This window comes from Varanus komodoensis, unplaced genomic scaffold (assembly GCF_004798865.1).
Source record: "Varanus komodoensis strain SLA01 unplaced genomic scaffold, ASM479886v1 scaffold27, whole genome shotgun sequence".
NCBI lineage: Eukaryota > Metazoa > Chordata > Lepidosauria > Squamata > Varanidae > Varanus > Varanus komodoensis.
Window position 1 is genome coordinate 14,238,190 of NW_025335701.1, and position 22,537 is coordinate 14,260,726.

The 22,537-nt window shown below is 43.5% G+C and overlaps 1 long non-coding RNA gene across 1 annotated transcript in view; it reads left to right on the top strand.

The window, feature by feature from the left end:
- LOC123025368 overlaps positions 1 to 20,001 on the top strand; it is a 156,073-nt gene extending 136,072 nt beyond the window's left edge. The window contains exons 2-3 of the long non-coding RNA XR_006415108.1: positions 18,350 to 18,480; positions 19,903 to 20,001. This is a non-coding gene — a long non-coding RNA (uncharacterized LOC123025368). The remainder of the gene's footprint in view (positions 1 to 18,349; positions 18,481 to 19,902) is intronic.
- The last annotated feature ends 2,536 nt before the right edge of the window (positions 20,002 to 22,537 follow it).

A 22,537-nucleotide genomic window follows, 5' to 3' on the forward strand; every position in this document is an offset into this window, starting at 1 on the left:
CTGAGCCAAGGGGACATCGAGGTCTCTCCTGGATTGCACAGCTTCTATATTGGCTCTGAGGGATTTATCCATAAGGAGGTTTTACACATCATAGGAACTTTCAATGATCCAAGAACTTTGTGTGTATGTGTTTGTTTTTAAAGAAAGGCAAGGCAGGGCATTTGCTGTGCAAACCTGTTGCTTTGTGTTGCATTTTCTAGTCTTTTTAAAGAATGCATAGGCAATTGGGCTTCCAGAATGCCACCCCAATTTACTCTCACAACAACCCTTTGAAGTAGGCTAGGCTAAGTGTCACTTCTTGAGTTCCATTATTAAGTGGAGAGTAGAATCTGGAGCACCCAAGTCCCAAACCAACACTAAACACGACACCATGCTGGATCTCTGATAGTGCCCATATTTTCATATTTCCAGGGGGTAAGTTAGAATGCAATTTGACTGGTACAGGAGTCAGAAAGGGGTTATATTATGTTATGATATTATACTTATCATTTAATTTCATTTAGTTTACAAAAGCATAAGTGAGGGGTCAGATCAGTCTTTTCAACCTGGTGCTTTCCATAAGCCAGCAAGGATGATGGTCGGGGATGATGGAAGTTATAGTCCAATACACGTGGAAACTGTCAGGTTGGAGAAATCTGCCTGTTCTGACAGCATAAAATAAAGACTTAATAATGTGGCAGAGACAGGTGAATTTTTATGATAAAAGTACAGTGTGTACTGATCTTTATCTTTTACAATTTTCATTGAAGCTCACCAGGTCCTGGTCTACCACCCTGTGCAGGGAGGGAAGGTGATGCTTCCTGTCCAGCTGCTTTGCCCACCTAAATTTGCCCCCACTTTCACCTAGTACGGGGGCTAAAGAAAGAAAAAACCCTCCACTGGTACCAGTGGAGCTTTCTGTTCTATCCCCAACAGGAATAACCGATAACCGACTATAATTATTTCCAAGAGTGAATGCACAAAGTCATCCTGGTTAGCCCAGAGCTCAAGTGGTCCGAAAGTGGGTCAATGGACTATAGGCTAAAGTAGTCCCTGGAGGCATTTGTGATCAAAGGTGTGAATGGCCTCTATGGAACGTGCTGCTTAGCACCTCCCTGGCTAGCCCTGTCCCCACTGTGCATGCCCACTGTGGCCTTTGTACAGCATGTGGTCAGGGGATCCACATGCCTGGGGTACTGGCATGTAGGGCTCCCTCTGGAGGGAGAAGACCCTTGACCAGTCAGTTTTCTCATGCATATGCACCAGGGGCTTATGCACAGAGAGACTCCTATGCCAGTGGGGTACCTTATCAACTCCAGCTTTTATCTGGAATGTCACAGGAGCAATACGTGGTGGTGAACCTATTTTGGGGATGGAGTTCAGCACCACGGGTAGCTGCTGTAAAGCCCAGAGCAGAAGCTGCCAGGGCCCCAATGACATAGGAGGCACCAGGTTCCCATGCCCCTCCGTGTAGGGAAGAAATTGAGGGGGAAAGATGCTGTGTGGGAAGCTCTGTTCCCCCAACAGACACACACACTAGCATCAAGTGAGGACAGGCGCATGCATGTGAATGACCCATCAACGAGTAGTCATCCAACGCCAACTCAAACCCAGCACTTTGTGCCGATTTTCTCCAATCTAGTGAGCTCCAAATGGGTTGGAGCATGGCTCCCATCATCCTCAGCCAGCAGGAGCATTGGCTGTGCTTGGCTGGGCACCGTGGGGATGGCAGTCCAATAAAACTCAGGGGCACCGGACTGGGGACATCGGCTGTTCTGCGTGTTGTTGCACTTGGCACGTTCCGCAGTCCTACATGCATATGTGAACCAGCCCTGCCTTCTGGACCGGGGCGCATTGGCATGCAGAGGAGAGCTTCGGCTTGCCTAGTCAGGTGGCTAATCTTTTCAGAGCATCAAGTTGGGTCCTCTCTGACCTGCACAGATAACATACGTCAAGTCGTGTACCCCGAGCTGTTGAATTCAGATTACTGTGCGGCACTCATTTAGCAGTTAAGTATTAATGTGTATTATATTGTATTATTATCTCCACTGACCAATATTAATAGAGCAGAACAAGAAAAAATATGTTTTATTCACACTTTGGCAAAGAAACTGTAAAGTTTCTTTATAGGTAAGTGAAGTGGAAATTTGATATGTGGAAATAAGCTTTATTACATTACCTCAATTATTCCAGGAGGAAAGAGTAGGGGTGCGGGGGGAGAGAGAGAGAGAGAGAGAGAAACTGTCCATTAAACTTTGCCTTTTTTCAAACTCATATTAACTAAGTTCATTCTGTAGAAGAAGAAAGTTAAATCTAAAATATTTTTGCTATTGGTATTTTAATCAAGAAGGAGACCTCTTTCCTGGATTCTTAACTAGGGACTTGGAAAAAAAAATCTGCATTTAAATTGAGATTAGAAAATCTATAACCCAGGAGCTTACAAGTGCTTTTTAACTCTCCAATGTGCCATATAGAAAGAACAAGATGCTTTTTGCTTAATTCATATTTGTAATGACATGCTTCTTATCAAGAATTTAAAATGGGAGATTTTAAAAAGGAAACAATTTCCAACTTGGGAAATGAAAGATAAAGGGAGAAATTGCTCACTGTCTTGAAAATATTAGAGTTTATAGCTATTAGTCATCCATACAACTGCTCCCTGGCTCAGCCTTCTCCAACCTATAGCTCACGAGATCATTTTGGACTTTAACTCCATTTCTCCCAACAGAGCATGTTGGGATCTGGATGTCCAACATACTTGGTTACAGAAGGCTTGCCTACCTATCGCAAACATGAATGTGAGCAAAAGGAGAGACAGAAGGAAGAAGGGGTAGAGGTGGGGTAGGAAAGGTGAGAACAAGCCTCCCTAAAATGGCAGAGGCAGGAAGGTGGGCACTCTGCAGCATTCTCTCCATCTCTTTTGCTACCTCCATTCATCACAGAATGGGGGCTCCATCACCTTTGACCCTTTACCTGACTGCTTTCAGGCCTCCACTGTACCTTTTATGCTTCTCTCTTCCTTCAGCATAGAAGGCACCAGAGGGGACCGGGGTAGCAAACACCCCCAGACCACCCCCACACTTGCCTACCTGCTGCCCTCTAATCTCTTCCTTCCTTCCTTCCTTCCTTCCTTCCTTCCTTCCTTCCTTCCTTCCTTCCAGCCTGCCTGCCTGCCTGCCTGCCTGCCTGCCTGCCTGCCTGCCTGCCTGCCTGCACTTATTTCTGTAATATAACAAATAATACACAGCTTGCTCTTCCCCAGGAATTAATTTGCTTTATTTTCCATGTGCTCTTTTTTCATTTCTCTTTTCACTTGTGTGTTTTATGGGCTCAACCATAAGAATGGCAATTAAGCTTCAACAAGTCATGCAGTGCACTTTCACGGTGTCCAAAAGCCAGTGCAGTTCCCTGAAGCCATGCCGAGGTCTCATGACCTTCAGCTGGTTAGGATGAGCACCAGAGATAATTGTTTTGAAGCTGCCTCCCCCAGTCCTTCTGTAGATAAGGTCCGCTTTTGCTGTGAGGATGAAACTGTTTGCCAACTGAAACAGCTTTGTCCCTCAGCTTCTCCCAGGAAGCAGAGGCACTTAAAGTATGTGTATGCTGGCAGCTTCTGAAACAAGGTAGAAAAGAACTTTATAAACGCCATAGCAAAAAATCTTGTCTTTTGTTCTTAGCTTGGGAGAAGGAATTGATGCAACACTGGAGGGCCATGATGCACCCCCCTGGCCTATTCTGGGAGCCAGTACAGCCACAGATACTGGGAACATAACCTTTCTTTTGCATCTTTATATTCTGCATCCATATGCCATCATTGTATTCAATAAACTACACATCATCTTTGACACAGGTGACTTTGTCTTTTTCCCACGTATCACCAAGTCTAAAGTGAGGTTCCTTGACTGGACCAGCCTCCTGGGGTTAAAGCAGCTAATATGTATGTCATTCCGTTTTTTGTTCCTTATTTATTTCATTTTCGCATAGATTTCAGTGGAGGTTCCAGCTGCATCCCAAGGCTGCTAACTGTCCCATCTGTATCAATTTGCTATGCAGTGCAATGTGTCCTGTGAATATTAGGAAAGCCCTCTAAAAGAAATGAACAGGAGAAACAAAAGAAAAGGGCATGCTCGAGTTTCCTCCCACACCTTGGAGTTACGATTCAGAAACAAATGGGTTCATTCATTTCCTTGTCCACTTGTTTTAGAAGCAAATGTGAACCCCTTGTTTCTGGCCCACCACCTTTCTTCAAGTGCTGCACACAGCCAAGACAACAGCTACCCGTCTTTAGCTGTCTCTGCTCTTGCATCAGAGCGTTCTAGTCCCCACTGATCCATGAGGCTTGCTGGGTTGCTTTGCGCCAGTCACTGGCTGTCACCTTAAACTACTTCACAGGGTTCTTGTGAGGGTGAAATGGAGAGCAGGAGCAGAACCACGTAAGTGGCCTCAGAGACCTTGTGAGAGGAAAAAGGGTGAGATAGAAATGTAATTGTTCTCCGGGGTCCCCTAGCTGAGTCCTCCTAGTCATATTTCAGAATGTGCATTTCTCATTACCCCTTCTTTCAAGAGCTGAGCAAATGGGTGCACCATTTTCTGACTCTGCCTTTCTGCATTTCCTCTGCATCATCATAATCTCTTTCCATTTTTTCCCTGCTGCAAAGGTTTGCTGACAGGACATCATAAATCCCTTGCCATTGACAGGTGCACCTTGCATGTGGTGATCAAAGTCTGAACATGATAATACCTGATACGATGGATGTTTCAAATAACAAGATCATCACACAGTTGTTTCAAATCCCTACATGCGAAACACAAATTGTGTGAACCCAGCATTTGTTCCAGGGACGTGTATCTCATTTAAATTGCTAAAAGGCAATTTAAGGCAGAAGATTTAAGGATGCTATTCAGGAGGTCCAGGGAGGCATTTCTGGGCACAACACCGGCACATCTCCAGGGCATGTTGCCAAAGGGTTTACAGACATTTCATCAGTAGAATTTTAGCAGATGTTAGAACCCAGACCAAGGCATGCTCCCTTTTCCGCCCTTCTCTCTGCTTCTCCTCTCTCTCTCTGCTCCTCCTTCCCTCCTTCCTACTTCTTCAGCATCGGGCAACCCCTTCCCCTTGCCGCTGCCAGCTGTGCCTCAACGCAGCGAGTTGCAGTTGTGCACCAGCCCTTTGGCTCTTCAAGCCAGGCTTCCACCAGTCACCGTGAGCACACACCATCCATGAAATCACCAAGGAAGCACAGTAGGAGGCTCCCCACAGTGACAGCTTTTATTCAGAAACATTCTATGGTCCCATGTTGTCAAGTTGTCCACAACTTATAGTGACCCTATGAGTGAAGGACCTCCAAAACGTTCTGCCCTTGGCAGCCCCACTCATTTCTTGCAAACTCTTGGTTGTTGCCTCCTTTATCCATCTCATATTTGGTCTTCCTCTTGGTCTTCTGCCTTCAGCACAATTGTCTTGGCTTCTCAAGTTGTGCCGAAAGCACGACAACTTCAAATTCATTTTTCTTTCAGGGACAGCATTGGCTTGATTTGCTCTAGGACCCGTTTGTTCACTTTCTGTCAGTCTAAGCTACTCTAGCAAAGCTCTCTTCCAGCACCGTGTTTTGATTGCATCAATTTTCTTCCTCTCAGCTCTCTTCACTATCCAACTTTCACAGCCATACATAGTGACCAGGAATGATCCTGACCTTACACTTGATGATCTTTTCAAGGTCCTTCATTGCTATCCTTCTCAGTCTTCTAATTTCTTGGCTACAGTCTCTGTTTGAATTGATGACTGAACCAAAGTATGTAAAATCTTTCACAATTTCATTTCCTGAATTCTTGATCTTCAGGTTGTGTAATTCTTCTGCAGCCATGATTTTTGTTTTCCCAATGTTCAGCTAAAGTCCTGCTTTTGCACTTTCTTCTTTCAGTTTCATCAGGAGTCATTTCAATTTGCTGATGCTTTCTGCCAATAATATTGGATTGTTTATATTTCTTATATTACTGATGTATCTTCCACCAATTTTCTCTCCTGCTTTCTCTGATCCTAATCCAGCTTTCCTGATGACATATTCTGAGTACTGACTAGACAGACAGGGAGATAAAATACACCCTTGTCTAATGACTTTCCCTATAGAAAACCATTCTGCTTCTATATACTCTGTCCTTACAGCAGCTTCTTGCCCATGGTACGGGTTACACATCAGGTCAATCAAATGCTGAGGCACACCCATTTCTTGCTTCATATTTATAGCTCCTTGTGATGCACACAGTCAAATGTTTTGTTGTACCTGATAAAGCAGAGACTGATGTTCTTCTGAAATTCTTTAGTTAGGCTAACCTGGCTGGGAAGTCAGGTTCACATCACTGTGTGGATAGGCGAAACAAATCAGTCCAGTTATGGGTCTGAAAGAGCATCAAATTCAGGGCTTCATGGTGAAAGCTCACCATTATCTATGAGGCCACATTGGCTCTACTCCAGAAACAAAAGCTCATTGAACTACAGTTTGGCTTGGTCATCTGTAACATGCAGAACCAAAGCCAAGAAGGCCTGGTGCCCCTGTCTATCACTGGCCACCTTTTGTAGCTCTGAGCCTTCTTTTCGTTCTTCCTTTTTTCTCAGAAAGAAAAATCACTATTCCAGCAGCTGTCAATAGCCAAGGTAGAAATGACTACATTTGTCTCTTTCCATCTGAATCTGCCACATGAAGACATACATGTATGCTGGAAACCATTGGGCAAAACCAAGAAGGGTGTTTTTTTCCATGCTGTTGTGATGCCATGCATGGATTGGACTTGTGAAGGCTAACACAAGATCCAGACTGTGAATTTGGTTGATACTCTAGATCTAGGAGAACATCAAGTATTTCCCTATAACTACTATGCCTACGGTGTTCTAAGTGTTGTGCAAAGTTGTTGCTGTTGTTCTTGTTTTAAATAACACATCCCCTGCCAGCAGGCTCTAAAAGATATGACGCAAAAAGGGGGAAAAAGGCTTGGAGAGGATCAAAGGAAAAGAGGAAGTGTTGGCAAAAATACCGTTCAGATAATGTAAAAACAACACTGCACAGCTCAGCCTTGATTAAAAATATCCTTGTACAAGTATTGTATCTTGAATTTGATCACTGGGTTGTTTAGAGCATCGTTCTTTATTTTTTATCAGTTACCTACAGGACAGCAGACTGTGTCCATGGATCAGACTCACGGGTGCCTGTCCATGGGCTCACAGCCTAAAAATCCTATGAGTTTGCTGCAGTGGTTACTGAATAGTGAAAGCAAAATATGCCATGCAGTTCGGTGGTCCAGCAGGCACTTGGCTTCCATGCTGCTTTGGGTAGGTGGAACATTATGGACTGCAGGCCTCCAAGGAGTTTGTGTCAGTGGCAAGAACCTGACACTCCTGAGCGTTTTTCCTGGCATGCGGTGGATGCAAGGCATGGCAAACAGATGCCATTGTTATCTTCCACTGTTGCCTGGGGGTCATTTAACATGCCATTCAGTGTCCCTCTTTGGAAGTGGGGAATGAGCACAGGGGAATCCCCTCGTTCATCACTGGACATTGACAGGTGATAACAGGCCAGGACTTTTTTCTCTGCTAGTCCTGAAGAGGTGGGGCTTGAGGCCCCAGAGGGCCTGGCATTCCCGTTATATAGCCATGTAGGTCCCATCCCCACTTCACATGAGGTGTGGCATGTACCTGCACACTGGGGGTGTGGGTGCCCTGTCACACAAAGCCCTTCAGGTCAAGTGATGGAAGGACTCCAAGCTAAAGTATGTTTTTCATTAAGTACATAGCACAGAGCCAATTCTTGCTTCCTTTCTTTTTAGCTTTTGGATTGGGACCACAGCACATGCTTAAGAAAGGGTAAAATCATCGGCCCTCCTTCGCCACTGCTCAACAGATTTCCACTGATATGTGGCATCAATGAGGGGGATGTTCTTGTGTCTTTAAGACGTCCTCTCACATGGAAGCCTCTAAAACATAGGGAAAGCCTCTCCGTTGACGTCACATAGTTAATATAGTGTGTTGCTTGTTCCTGAGCTTGAGGCACTTTCAGATGCCCAAGCAAATGATTCCTATATACATTTTTTTATTGCTGATGAATTCCAATGATTTTAAGCATCTCTCACCTGGCTGTTCTCCTTTTGGCCAGGGATCCTGCAGTGCGGAATTAGCAGCTGAGCAGTCAGGAGTGAAAATAATCCCATCACCATTAATTCAGGCTTATAATGTCTCTGAGAGAGGAGAGAAGATGGTGGGGCAGGAAGACAGATTTCCTGTGGAGTCTGCTCCCCTCCTGGCAAAGGGCTCCCTTAAGGGGGCTCTAGTTGACTTTTGGGAGATCTGCTAATGAATGAGCTGTAGCCAGATGACTCGTGAGACGAATGACGAGGAATCTAAGATATTATTTTTTAGATCTCTAGAAGACTGTAGCTTTATTCTGTACAACGATGATCTAGAAAGAAGCTTTATGTTCTTAGTGTCAAAAGCAACTTTTAAAATTCCATTTGTCTAGGGAGGAGAGATGAAACATTCTTTCCAAAGTTCCTTTAAGCTGCATTAGAATCCCAGATGTTTGAAAGACTCTTGAGAGATAGTCACTTGTGGAGTTCTGTTTTTAGGCTTATATGCATTATTTCATTTGTGCAATTGTTATACAGCAGCAGTATATTTTTTTATTTTTGTATTTTGACTAGTGCTGTGGCAACAATCCCTCCCACTTATTCTGACCATTCCCTTTGATAAAAAAAGAAATTGCTTTCAAAAAGAAATTCAGTGGAGGCAGAAATATCAGATTAATTCTCATGGGTTGGGTTCAGGTTTCTTGTGCTTACCTTTCTCTGGCTAAAATATGCTAGTATTTTTATACTTTGGTCTCACTCCTGTTTCCTTTGAAAAATCCCCTTAACCTTCAGCCCACCTTCCACTGGAATGCAACTATTGAGAGTTTATTCAAAATGGAAGTTGGCCACCTGGCTGAAATATGTTTTTTTGCTCCTGTGCTACATTCTGATATTTAACACAGCTGTGAAATTGTATCCACACCCCTTGTCACTGCCCAGAACTGGCCCCCCTTCAAAGGCTGAAGCCTCCACTGATGGTGGCTCTGAGGAAGCATCAGGACCTCCTCTTGAGCTTGTGTGTCCAATTGCCTCGAACTCCTGTTTTGTCCACACAACCTCCAGGAATCTGAAGAGTAGACTTTGGACTCCTCTAGTGGACAGGGTGATCTTGGGAGCTGGGGCACTTGGGAACAGCTCCCCTTCTCCAACCTTCCTTTCCCAGAAGAAGCCAATACCTGCAGGAAAAGGTTGTCAGCCCTTTGACAGCCAGAGGCAGCACTGCATGGGGTAGTGTTTCCAGAGGTGTTCTCCTGGGCTGCCTGTAAAATCCTGCCACTTGTTCCTCAACACTCTGGAGTAACTTGTCTGTTGTCAAAATCCAGGTGTGCTGACTAAAGCCCTGACATGTGACCATAGTTCCAGATGTGACCCAGATATCTTGACCACATTGAGGCTCCTTTTCTAGACTGTTGGCCAGGAGGGATGTTGGATTTCCTGAAAGTGCAGCGTATTAAGGCTGGGGGTGGGAGAGAATGGGAAGTGTTTGCTAAGACTTGGGCTGTTCTGATTCAGTGATCAGTTTCAAGTGTATGACGGCATTCACACAACATGACAAATGACCCTGTATGGGTACCATGGCTCATGGGTTTTTCTTTAACCTGACCTACCTACAAGTGGTTTCTACTTGATTGTGTGTTCCATCCTCCCTGGTCAGTCTTCCCACTGTTGTCTTGTATTCCATCTCCCACCAAGCCTGAAATACAATCCCAAGGTGCACCACTCCCTTCCTATGCTACCTGCCTCTTATTAGTCCAGACATAGAGGCTGGATGGCTGGAGCGGCTATTGCAGTTGGCACTCTTTCCAGGATACTCTGTGGTAGCACAGCTGGTTTGTGGAAACTGTGATTTTGAGTTCAGTAACACATCAAACTATGTTGCGGCACAGAGAAACCATAGAATAAACCTTTGTTTCCTACTGTGATTTCTGAAGACCAGACTTACCATGGTGAAATACTGGGTTCAGATAACAGAACGGACCAATAATGGTAAAAAACCAAACCCAACCAACCAACCAACATCATGGCTTCTTGTATTTTCTGAGCCAAGCCTATGTGTGGCAGTGATATGAGTTTAGGTCACATCAGCATGGTTCATTTATATTATTTAGTTTTATATATTTACCAGTCACTTTTCAATAAAACTAAAATCATAATCCACCCCAACCCTGTTCTCTGCATTCAGGAAAATCAAGAGTCATAAAATGCCATGAATAATTAGTGTCTGGTTAATTATTCTTTAATGAAACTCTTGGTTGTAGCAATTATTGAACTCCTTGCTCCATGTCAAGGTCCATAATTAATAAGTGATTAGGAAGACTGAAATTGTTAGGCTGGAAAGGAAGTGTGGGAGTCATGGGATCACTGATGTTTACATTAAGAAAGCATGACGGTCACATTGTTCTACCTGTCTAATTAGATTGCAGCCAGATCATCCTCAGTTCATTAAGGCTTGTGAGAAACCTTTGCTCTTGGCTTCATTTTATTTCTCAACCCCCCACTTTTTTGGCATCCCAGTTCCTCTGTCAAAGAATAGGAGCAAAGGCAGCTGCCTTATATGGTATCAGGGTCCAGGGCTGGGATGTGGGCAGTCAGGGATGAGACAGAGGCACTGGGGCCAATAGCAAAGTCCAAGCTGTAGTGGCCCAACAGGCCAGGGTCAGGACCAGATATATATCAGAGCAGGGCAAGGACATGGTTGGGAGCAAGCCGTGGGTGGAGAACCTGGAGGACAAGCATTGGTGAAGGTGCCTTGGACAGGATGCCCAGCAAGACAGGGTGTACAGAGAGCATCAGGCAGGACGCATGCCCTTGGGGCAGGATAACTGGGCAAGAGACATGGCAAGATGTGAGAGACAACAGGAAGCAAAGGCAGCAAGGGTCGGGCAAGGTGCAGGAGTGGAACCACAGCTAGCAGACGCACCTGCATTGCTGAGGCACCATGGCAAGGCAGGATACGGACAGCAAGGCAGGATACAGGTCAGGCAAGGGGCAGGCACTACAGCTAACAGGAAGACCTGTGCTGCTGAGGCAACATAGTGCTGGTAGACACAGCAGGACCACTCAGGCAGAATGCAGGCAGAACAGCTCCAAGACCTCCAATGTTAAGGCCGGTGCTGGAGGGAAGAGCTTGCTCTTATATAGCTCTTCCCCCAGGATGCCCAGCTGTTGCCCAACCGTAGACTGAGAGCTCCAGCAGGACCTAGGACCAATCCTGCAAATACAGTGGTAGTTGCTTTTGTTCTGGCCACCAAAGTCCAGGCGTGTTTGGACCATGGCTCCCATCAGCCCCATCTAGACTAGCCAGTGGGGTAATCAGAGTTGTAGACCCAGACATCTGGAGAACACCAGGTTTCCTACTCTGTTTTTAAGGTATACAAGCTTTGCCTGGCTAGAATACTAACTTAGGCAGTCTAAACTTATTTCATGGGCAGGCTTCAATATTTATTTATTTATTTTGTCAAGCTTTTATAGACCATCAGAATAGCCACATGGCTCTCTGGATGGTTTACAGCAATTAAAAAACATCAAACAAAACATAAACATCCAACAACATTGAAAAATTCAATAAATAAAACATCCATTCCATCAGTGGGAGAACCCACCATGTTGACAAACTAGATTGGACAACATCTTATATAAAAATAATGATGAAAATATTAAAATTCATCAATTAAAATACTAACCGAAAATTAGAATGAAAAATTAGAATTAAGACTATCAACAGTTAAAAAAAACTTCAACATTTAAAAAAGTCTTTGCCTGGCCCTGAAACATGTTCAAAGGAGGAGCCTGGTGCACATCTCTGGGGAATCAATTCCACAAATGGGGTGCCATCATTGAAAAGGCCCTACACTGGGTAGCCACCTTCCGAGCATCCTTTAAAGATGGCTCCAGAAGCAGGACGTCCAATGAACTTCTTAGGGTCTGGCTAGGCTTATATGGATGGAGACATTCCTTTAGATATTCAAGTCCTAAGCCATTTATACGTTAAAACAAGCACATTGAAACAGGTCCAGACTTCAGTTGGCAGATGTTCTTGCCAGGCAGGTGGTGAAGATAAGGAGCCACGTGTGACTGATTTGGGCAGCGGTGAGCATTGCGGCTTCATTAAGAACTGCCATTGCGCCACCAGCATGCAAAGGGGAAAAGAGGTTTTTAAAAATGTATAGCACCCATTGTAAGAAAGAAATGGGAAATAAAAAAGCCATTTATCCTCCCAGAAACAGCTGTTTTCTCCATCCGCCAGCAAGAGCAGAATTTACTGTCCTACAAAAAGAGCAACAAAAAAGGTAAATGTTCCCCTGGAATAGACTGAGCAAACTGAATGCAAATGAAGCCCATCTCCGAAAGAAATGGTCTATTTCCATTTGGGAAGTGCAGGTGCTCCGTCTTCATGGCTTTACTTGGCAGCTGCAGGGAGAATCTGATGCAGATCCATGGGGGGGGGGGGTTACTCTTTGCATTCGCTTTTTTCTGAACCCATAGCTCACTTTGAATAACAGAGGTATTAAAACTTAAGGTGCAAGTAAAATAAATTGCAGCGGAACTCGGCAGAGCTATTTGTAGACAAGCATCTTCCAAAGTTTACAAGGGGCAGTAATTTAGTTTAGCAAATAATGCATTTAGAGGGGCTTTTTATCAGAGCTGGCACTCCAACTGTAGAATGTGTTCATCAGAAGGGCTTGCTGGATGCCTGTATCTGCACCAGCTACAGACCTTCCATTCTTCCAGCTTTTTGGCCCTTTACTTTTAAAACCTGATTTTTTAGAACTTTGCACTGTTGCTGTTATGACAGTGAGTCTTGCCACTTGAGCTTGCTAATCTGCTCTGCCTGCTTTTGATTTCCTCATAGAACTGAGATCTGAGCACCACATGAAAAGCATTTCCTTTCCTGCTTTTCCATGACGTAAGTGCCATAGTATAGTGGAACAGAGCAAAGAGACAAGTGGAAACAGTTCTTTGTTTTGCGTCACAAAGAAATGCCTTATTTTCCTCGCTCTAAACAAATGAATAAACAAACCTCATAAAGATGCTTTTTAGAGGCAGAAGTGAAACTGAAGGGTCTCATAAGTTTACTCCAATCAGTGTACCTAACCTTGGACGGTACTGTGGGCTTAAATTTTAAAATGAGGAGACATAGTTAGGATTTCTCACTATGTTAAATCTTCTTGATCAGGGTGTGCTTCAGGGTGAGCTGGATCTCAATCCAAACCAGGTTGAATCAGAATGAAAGAGAGGTACCTACTGAGTTGAGTGCCTTACGTATTCTAGTGGGAATGAAGCTCAAAGGCCAGTAGAATTGAATCACTGTCTTCAGGATCTCATGCTTCCCTTACATGAACAAGGTTTCAATACCAATCACATGCTGCAGGGATACACAGAGCTAGTGTGGTCCCATTTCTTTTCTATAAAATGCTAATTATAAGTGGGGGAAAGAGAAGGAAGGAAGGAATGCAGCCAAGGGTCAGTTAGGTCCACCTTCTAATCTTATAGCATGTTTTACCCGAGGCTACAATCACTGTGTTTTGTGGAAGGGCAAGGATGCAGCCATGAGACAGACCTTCAATTTCCAGGTATATTGGCTGGGGGTTTCCTTATGAACCCATAGTGCACTTTCAAACAATGGCACTAGGGAGGGGGAACTGGAAAAACTGAGGGCTTCCCCTTCATATATATGCCTGCACTGATCCTTCTGAAATGATGTACGACTCTTATTGAGGGCTATCTCTAGGCTTTCTGCCATTTTCTCAGCACAGATTCATAAGGGACATGGGGGGATAGGGTGTTCCTGCACAAAAACATTCTGGAAGATATCATCCTGCCAATTGGTTGGCATGGCCCATTCAGAAGGAGCAGCTTTCCATCCCATTTTCATCTAATTTTGCCAAGGAATAAAAAGCTGAAGGCATTTTCATTTTTTAAAAAAATCAAAATATAAAGGAACATAGCACAAAGATCTTGCAAAGATCTTTTTCTGATGATTGCTAGACTTAATACCCCTGAGGGGCTACTATGCCAGAAAATATTATCAAATTCTGACCAGGAGAAATAGCAGTTACAGCTATTTTTTCCCATGGTAGTCAATGGGAGGACCAAAGCCTCTGACTTCTGCCTGGGATCAGTGCCCAAGCTGAAGTGGACAGTTTCCACACTGGTCCAAAATGAAGTGAGCAATTTCCTGATATGCCAGATGCACACCTTTAATGTGTATTTAATGTGTTTGAAATTGCAGCTGTAGTTTGGCCAGATTTCTGTGGACTGGGCTCCATGATTGAAGCAGTTCAGATCTATACCAGTGCAGGAGATAGTTATTGTGCAATCCTAGGCAAATTTGGATGGAAAAAAGACCTGTAGCTCCCCACATGCTTCAGATGGTGTAGATGGGAGCAGAAATCTGAAGAGATTCAGGATGCAATCCTATACCCACTTGATGGGAAGAACTCCCCACTGATTTCAGAACGACATCTTAGGGTAGGGAACGCTTGGTGCAAACGGAAATGATGACGCTATGATACTGGCAAAGCTGGACTGAGTTTATTTTACTAACCAGAAATTAAACAAGAACGCAGCAGAAGTTGTTGTTGTTGTTGATTAGTTCCTGGCATCTTTGCAAGGTTTAGTTTTCATTTGCTAATTCCCATCATGTTTGCTAATCTTCTTCGGTCCTGAATTGTGTTAATGAGTTTTTCAAAGGCTGTTTCCTACTTTTCCTAATATCTGCTCTTAGGTCACCAAATTAGAGGAAAGCATTATAGTGGGAGTGTGAATGAAACAAGTCGCTTCATTAGCAGAGTGAATGCCAAAGTCACAGCCATTAGAAATGTGAAAATCGCAGGAAGTGTCACGTGGAGGAGAAGGGGCACATGTAGATTAAGGGGTTAATTGCTTAAGTGAGTCTTCAGATGCAATAAAGTAACAGTAAAAAATTGTCTGTTAGTGCTGATTATGGGGAGTGATGAGGGGGCTGGGAAGCTCTCTAAGCTATGGGCAAACTCGTATACTTGAGAAGTACTGTGTTGGCCTGTTCTGGAAATCAGAAGGGGTGTCAAGGCAGTGTGAAGTTGATAGTCCTTGTCCTGGTGAAATATGAAGTTGTTTTTAAGGGAGAACTATGGCAGAAGGGAAAAGGTGTGAGGGCTTGCATCATATTTCTTATTTTTTCAGTTTTTTAATTTGCACATACATTTGCACATATTTAAAGCAATGAATGCATATAAAACATGTGTGTGTGTGCGCACATGCACGCGTGCGCATGCAAACATAGAGAGAGGCATTCAGTAGCCCATTCAAATGCTGAAAGCATTATAAGGCCATCAGTCCATCACTTTATCTGAGGTGAGCCTTTGTCTTTCCATTGTTGTAGTATCAGTCTGTTAGTAATGAAGAGGTAGTGGGAAATCCATTTATACTTATTTATTTTTGGATTTGTATCCTGCCTTTTTCCCACAAAGGGCTCAAGGCAGCTTACATCATTCTCCTCCTCCATCTTATCCCCACAACAAGAACCCTGTGAGGTAGGTTGGGCTGAGAGTCTGTGACTGGCCCAAGGTCACCCAGTTGGCTCCATGGCTGAGCAGGGACTAGAACCCAGATCATCTGAGTCCCAGTCCCATGCTCTTAACCACTACACCACACTGGCTCTCCGATCGATTGATTTCCATGAAGCAGGTAAATCATGTAAAAGAGTCTATGCATCAGTAACTATTAAAGACTGTCCCAGCAGAAAATTTATGCACCTCCTCCTTTTCCTCAAAAGAAGCAGCTACTAGATATTGCCAAAGAAAATGTTTAAAAGAAGCATTAGCTCAATTTTACCACCAGCAATTAGTTGAATGAGACAATCCATGATTAAAGAGGCATTGTGGTGCCCAGTGGACAGAAAACAAAAGTTTTTGTTGAAGATACAGTCTAAGATCCATAGACATGACCAATACAGGAGCCAAAGGGAAGATCTAGAATGGATAATCCAATTCCACATTTCTTTCTTGCTTAAAACCCAGATATCTTATTTATTAACTCATGATTTATATTTATTAAAATGGATCATGGTCCACTTTGCTTTACTAGCTTCAAGAAATGCTTCCAATAAAAGTGGGGCTTCTAGTGCTGTAAAAGTGGCCAGGCTAAACCTAGATACGAACCAATGCTGCAATTGCAACTATTTCCATTCTGCTGGCATCCTATTGGGCATGCAGGATAGAAAATGACACCCATCAGTGGCACCCATCAGTTTATCCAAAGTAAACATTTGCCTTCTCTTTCCATACCTGCCACAAAACATTTTCAGATCAGGTTTTAGATCTGGATTGCCCCTTCCATTCAATTTAGCATGATAACATGATCAAAGGGTCATTGATGGTACACAAAAGCACCACCCATTTCTGGCAGTAGAAACTGTGGGAGAAACTCAAGTGATGCCTGCATGCCTAGATCCAGGCACTGAGCAGATCCCAGATTTGATCTGGTTCAGCAAGGTTGCTGCACCATATTTCACCAGACTATGTTCTGCACAGAGGAAAATAAACCTCTGTTCACATTCATTATTAACAGTTTGCTCATATTTCTTCATTTGTATGATTGCATGGTCAGCAACTGATTGCATGATGTCATTATATCGTTTGGGGTACAATCCTATGCTTGATTAGATAGAAAAAGTCTTACAGCCAAGTGTTATATCATTAGGTACTGGCATGATCACAAATAACTTTGCTCTCTAAACAGGAACCGGTTCTTATCTGTACCTTGAAAAATGCCTATCAACTCATGTCTACCACCAGAACATCTTCATATCATGTTTTAGACTTTATTGCCCTATAAAGTTCTACCACAATTGGACAAAGGTGGTACTAGCGCTAGGTACAACTGTTCTGTCCAATGGCAGAAACAGAAATATGACAATGGCATTAAAATAGCTAATTATTTTTGAATCTGACTCTTGGTTTGGAACAGAGAATCCTCTGAGGTTTTAGTATCACAACAATGTAAGAAATGATTGCAACTCCAACTCCGTTAGGAATGAAACACATTATTTTAAATTTCATTCTAGTGAAGGACAGTTTTGATTCTATATGGAAAAGTACTCTGATAGGCATTCATTTGTTTTATGTATGAGCAGGGCTGCCAAGAAATGAAATATCCTGAGAGTTTCTTCTTAGAAAACAGTGGTCTTTAAAAGAAAAGAACTCCCAGTGAAGTTGGAGTCCAGTAGATCATGTCTTAGACCAGAAAAATTTAGACTTGTTGCTAAATGAAGTATAGATTGATTAATGTGCAAATTACAGTCTTGGACCCAAGGTCCAAGGTGGATGTTAAAAAGATGAGTGGCTTTGCAGAGGTGTAGATACCTTGACTGAAGAACGATCAACAAAAGGAAATTCATGGAAAGGGAGTTTTCCATTCCTTCCTTGCTTCTGCAGTGATGTTGCTTGGCTCTCCTGAGAAGTGGGCAGAGAGAGGCTGCTGTGGGAGAAGGAAAATTGAACAGAAGTGGTCACGGGAAGCTTGCATGAATGGAGCTCTTGTCACCCAAGGTGCCTCCTCCCAACTTGGGGGATTTCACCCTTGTCCAGCACCCCATCTCTTGACCCCCTGACTAGGCTATTTAGGGCCTGCCCAAAGGGTGCAGTGGGAGAGGTTCCAGAAGAATCCCCTTCTGGAAACTTCCTTCTACTCAGGGTTCTTATGATCCAAGGCTTCATATGTTTTAATTCCTTCCTTACCTTCATGGTGTTATTGTGTTTGATTTTATTGTACCATCTGTGTACAAGGTCCTTTACAAAGGACATGCAAGACAGGTTGCTATCTCAGGGGGCTAACCGTGTAAAACAGACACAGTGAGACAACCAGTTTAGCTAATTATACGTTACTGGAAAAAAAGGGAAAATGCATCAGGAAAAGAGAGAAAGAGAGGACAAAGGTGTACATGAAATGTGCAGTGCTGATTTATATTCTGGCTTGCTTACACTTCCATGGCTTGAGACCATAAGACCCAATGGAGCACATCTCCTGATTGAACTGTACATGCTAATCATGAAACCTTCCTCTGTATGCTTCCTGTTGGGGAGTGTAGAAATATAATGAAGTATATATAATGAATCTAAAGTATAGATTCAAATTTAGAAGTCATTGCTATAGTTTCAATAGAAATACATGTCAGTGTAGGAGGGAAGACCCAGTGAGCTTCTGGGGCAGCTGCCCAGGAACTGTTGACTGTTGATGACTAATCTCAGGTTCTTTCTCTCTGTTTTCACAGTGTTTATGTTGGCATGGAATTTGGACTGGATCGCCCTTGAATTGGAGGACTGTCTTCTGGAAATCTTACAGCTAGAGTCTGCCCTCTGAAAATTAGGACACAGGGCCACCCTAGAAGCAATAGAGGAAGAGGTAAATGTTGGCATGGGTAAGCAAGGGAAGGTTATTTCAATCACAGGGACTTTGGCTTGACTACAGTATGGTAGACGGCCTGGGGATGGGGTTGATCCAAAGACTTCCTGCAAAGGTGAGTTTTGAGAAGGGACATGAAATAAGGGAGGTAGTCACACACAGATGTTCTAAGAAGTAGTTCCAAGCATAAAGACAGCAAAGGGAATGGGGACAGGGGACCTTTGCATGGCTGAGGATGGTGGAGGTGACAGGAAGGGGTGTGTCAGGTTATAAAAACAGGTTTAAGGGAAGGGAAAGCCCTGGTGAGCATGTGGGGTGGAGAAGAAGCTGGTGTCATGGCCAGAGCAAGCCTCCATGAGAGCTCTGTGCTCCTGAGCTTGTCTTATCTAAACTAGAATTCAGGAGGTCAAAGGCAGGGGGAAAGATGGGGAATGAATGGAAGAAACACATCTGTGTCAGAAGCCCAAAGAACTGTGACGGGGCTAGCCAAATTACTCAGAGCAGTTTGCTTCTTCCTAGATAACCACTGGGCTTTCAGGCAAATTTGGGAGTTCTTGATCAGCTGAGGAATTTTGGGAATGGCAAGCCAAAACATATAACACAAGCATATTTTCTCAGGGGTTCCCGAATAATGAGATACCCTAGAAAAATAGGTTTGCTATATGAAGTACCTTTGTTCACACAGATATTTTTTTCTTATTTATTATTATATTCATATCCCACCTTTTTCCCTTCGCAAGAAAAGCAAATTACGTGTCCTCCGCATTTTATCTTCACAATTATCCTGCGATGTAGGTTAGACTAAGAGTCAGTCACTGGCCCACAGTCTCTCCAGTGAGGTTCATGGGTGAGTAGGGATTAGAACCCAGATTTCCCGAGTCCCAGCCCAGCTTTCTAACTGCTCCACCATGACAACTCTGCTCCTGTACAAGCGCTTCCCCAACAGTTCTGAATGAAACTTGGCAAATAGGCTGCCCTGTGCTGCATTAATTCCTTGCAAATTACATTTCTAGTTGTTGGTGCAGAACCTCTGATAATAAACAACTGCATTTCAAATGCACGATGAAAATATTGGATTAATGGATTATTCACTACGGTGCATCTTAAGCAACTGTATTTTAATGTACCTTACAGCGGTTTGCATAAATTTCCTGCCAATGCACTCTTTCCTGTGTAGGAAACCATATTTGACAATATACAGAGTGAAGATTGTAGAGACTGTGTAATATAATTCATGATGAGAGTTTCTCCTGTTGAGGACAAAAGTTGTACATTTATTCACATTAAAGTACAGCACACTGAAGTGTGACTAGCCCAAGTGGTTTAAAAATGAGGTCTGAAATTTCCTGTGCTCTTTGAATCCCACATTATGGATCTCAGCAGGTTTTTATGCTAACTCAACTCTTTCTTCTTTTGAAATAGATAAATGGAGTTCTGCAGTGTTTCCTTCTACTTTCAAGAAAGGATGTGCATCTCCTTATTCTCTGTGCAGAAATAAACAAGAATATTTCTTTAAACATCTCTGAAATTGTTCTCCTGCTTCCATCCCTGCTATGGTTTAGGCTTTAACATTGTAAGCCACTTGTTTTTAATTAGAAACCCTTGGGTACAAATATAACTGTTTCAGGCCAAAAGATGCAACCAAAGATGCAAAGGTTCCCAGCCATGAGACAGAAAGCTCCAGGACGAGGGGCTTCCAAGTATCTAGACAGGGCAGGAGGACAGACAGAGGTAATTTGTGAAGTTTGCCTCTCCCTCATTCTGGTTTTCCTTGAGATATGAGCCTCTGAGCACATCTTGGGGGCTGGTGCACACAGTGGTGGTGCTGGGACTGGAAATCATAGGGGCTCACAGCACCTGGCTTCTTCTCGCACCTTCCCACCCCACCTGACACAAAGAAACACCCTTCTGTGGCCTCTTTGTGATCCTGGAAAGCAGGCAGAGAGCTGGTAAGGGAGTTGGTGGTGGCGCCCCCGTTGCTCTTTCTCACCACTGTAGGGTGAGAGGATGGTGACCAGTGCAGGTTGCAACGTGGCAGGTGGGAAGCAGCTCCAGCAGCGTCTGTCCTCCAGCTTCTGCGGAGGTGTGGGCCGTCAACAGGTATTCAGTTGTGCCAACCTGGATGCTGCATTGGCTTACCTGGATGTGTTTCTCTCAGTTCATATTTATTTTCTCATGGGTCAAAGTGTTCTAAAATCAGTGGATGTTTCTGAATAGTTATTTGTTCTCTCACTAAAACACTAACATCAGGAGAAATGAAATCCATTTTGGAATAACTTTCTCTTTAGCATGCTGAAGTTCCAGACTGTACTTCCCAGTATAAAGTACTGTCTGGAGTACTAATTCAGCTCCAGAGGTTAAAGGGTTGTTTAGTAGAAGCAGCCAAAAGATAGGAATAGAGCCGCTGGTTTGCTGTTAGCAGGACTGGGAAGGGTCTGATGGCTCACTTGCCTCTGATTTCTCTTAGAGTTTAGGCTAAGCTTGGACCATTAGGTCATGGCATTACTGCAGCTTGTTGAATCAAATATCATGCCAAATCACAGTTTTGCTCAAATCAGATTCGAGCTGGTATTTTAGAACTGCTTGGACAGCTGCCTGGAAGCCATGCCTTGGATGAATTCAGCTCAGACCTCAGGGTGCGTCATAATTTGGTGTTGCAGCCTAATACATCTCTCCCTGTGCTACACACTTATGCAGATTGGATTGCCTTCATTTGTATGCTGGGAACTCGCATTCAAAATACATTAAATTATGTGTGGTGGTGTTCCTATGGAGAAACTCCAAAGAAAGGCTAAAGAGGAATAATTCCTTCAAATCTATGTTTATTACATATAAAATACTAGCAGGCTGAGAATGGCTTCAGTAGAGCCCTTAACCATAAGCAGAAGTATTTGGGTCTACAACAAGAAACCAGAAAGACTGAATAAAAAGCAGGTCAATTTTGACTGAATATCTCAGAGAGTGAGGGGATTTGGAGGTAATTCTTGGCATCCCAGGAGTGCAAGAATATTCTTTGTTATTAAGATGTTAAATAAAGGTAAGAGTTTGTGCCTGGCTAAAAAATAGATTAAATGGATCTGCAAACAAGGCTGTTTTCCCACCCCTGGGTTGTTGTTGCACTATGTATTCCCTGAACAATAAGGACTGGGTATGAATTAAAACACCCTTTCGAAAATAATAGGGAAAGGCTAATATATAACCTGAGATGAGGGGCCATGGGAGATTTCAGTTCCTGCTCTGGAAATGAAGCCTGACATGCAAGCAATGCTTTGGCCAGCAATCTGCTTCTTTGCTTATATTCCCATTAGCACCTAATGGCAGGAAGCGAGGCAGAAGCAGAGAGATCTGTGTTGTAGGGCGACTTTGTGCAAAGGCAGGCCATCGTCTATTTAGGCAAGGGGGTAATGTTCTCAAAGGAGCCCAAGGAAGTTCCAAAGGGAAAAGAAATCCACAAGGAGACATGACATGTTTTCAAGCCCATGATAAAAAAAGCTGGTAATTGAAATCAAATAAAAGTCAGTGTGGTGTAGTGATGAGCAGTGGACTGGGATCTGGGAAATCCGGCTTCTCGTTCTCACTCAGACATGAAACTCACTGGTGACTTTGGGCCAGTCATGGACTCTCGCCCTAACCTACCTCACAGGGTTTTCGTGAGGATAAAATCAAGGGGAAGGGGAGGATTCTGTAAGCCACCATGGTTTCCTTGCAGGAGGAAACAGGCAGTATATAAATGTAGTGATATAATAACAGTGCATTTATTGGGGATGAAATACGTATTGAACATCCAATTGATATTCCAGGGTAGACATATATTGAATCCGACTATTGTCTTCGTAGCTGTGTATTGCCTCTACAGCACAGTCAGAATACTGACAAGTGGCACCGTCTTCTTGTCTGGCAAAAGCTCCATAAAGTCCTTGGCAGAAGTCTAATAGTTTGGCTTACCTAAGTGATGGGGAAAGGCACCTTAGCTTAGAGTAGGCTCAGATAATATAAGTTATTCTCCAAAAATGGGCAACCAGCACAGTTCTATCCCTGAGCCCATTCTGAAATTCAG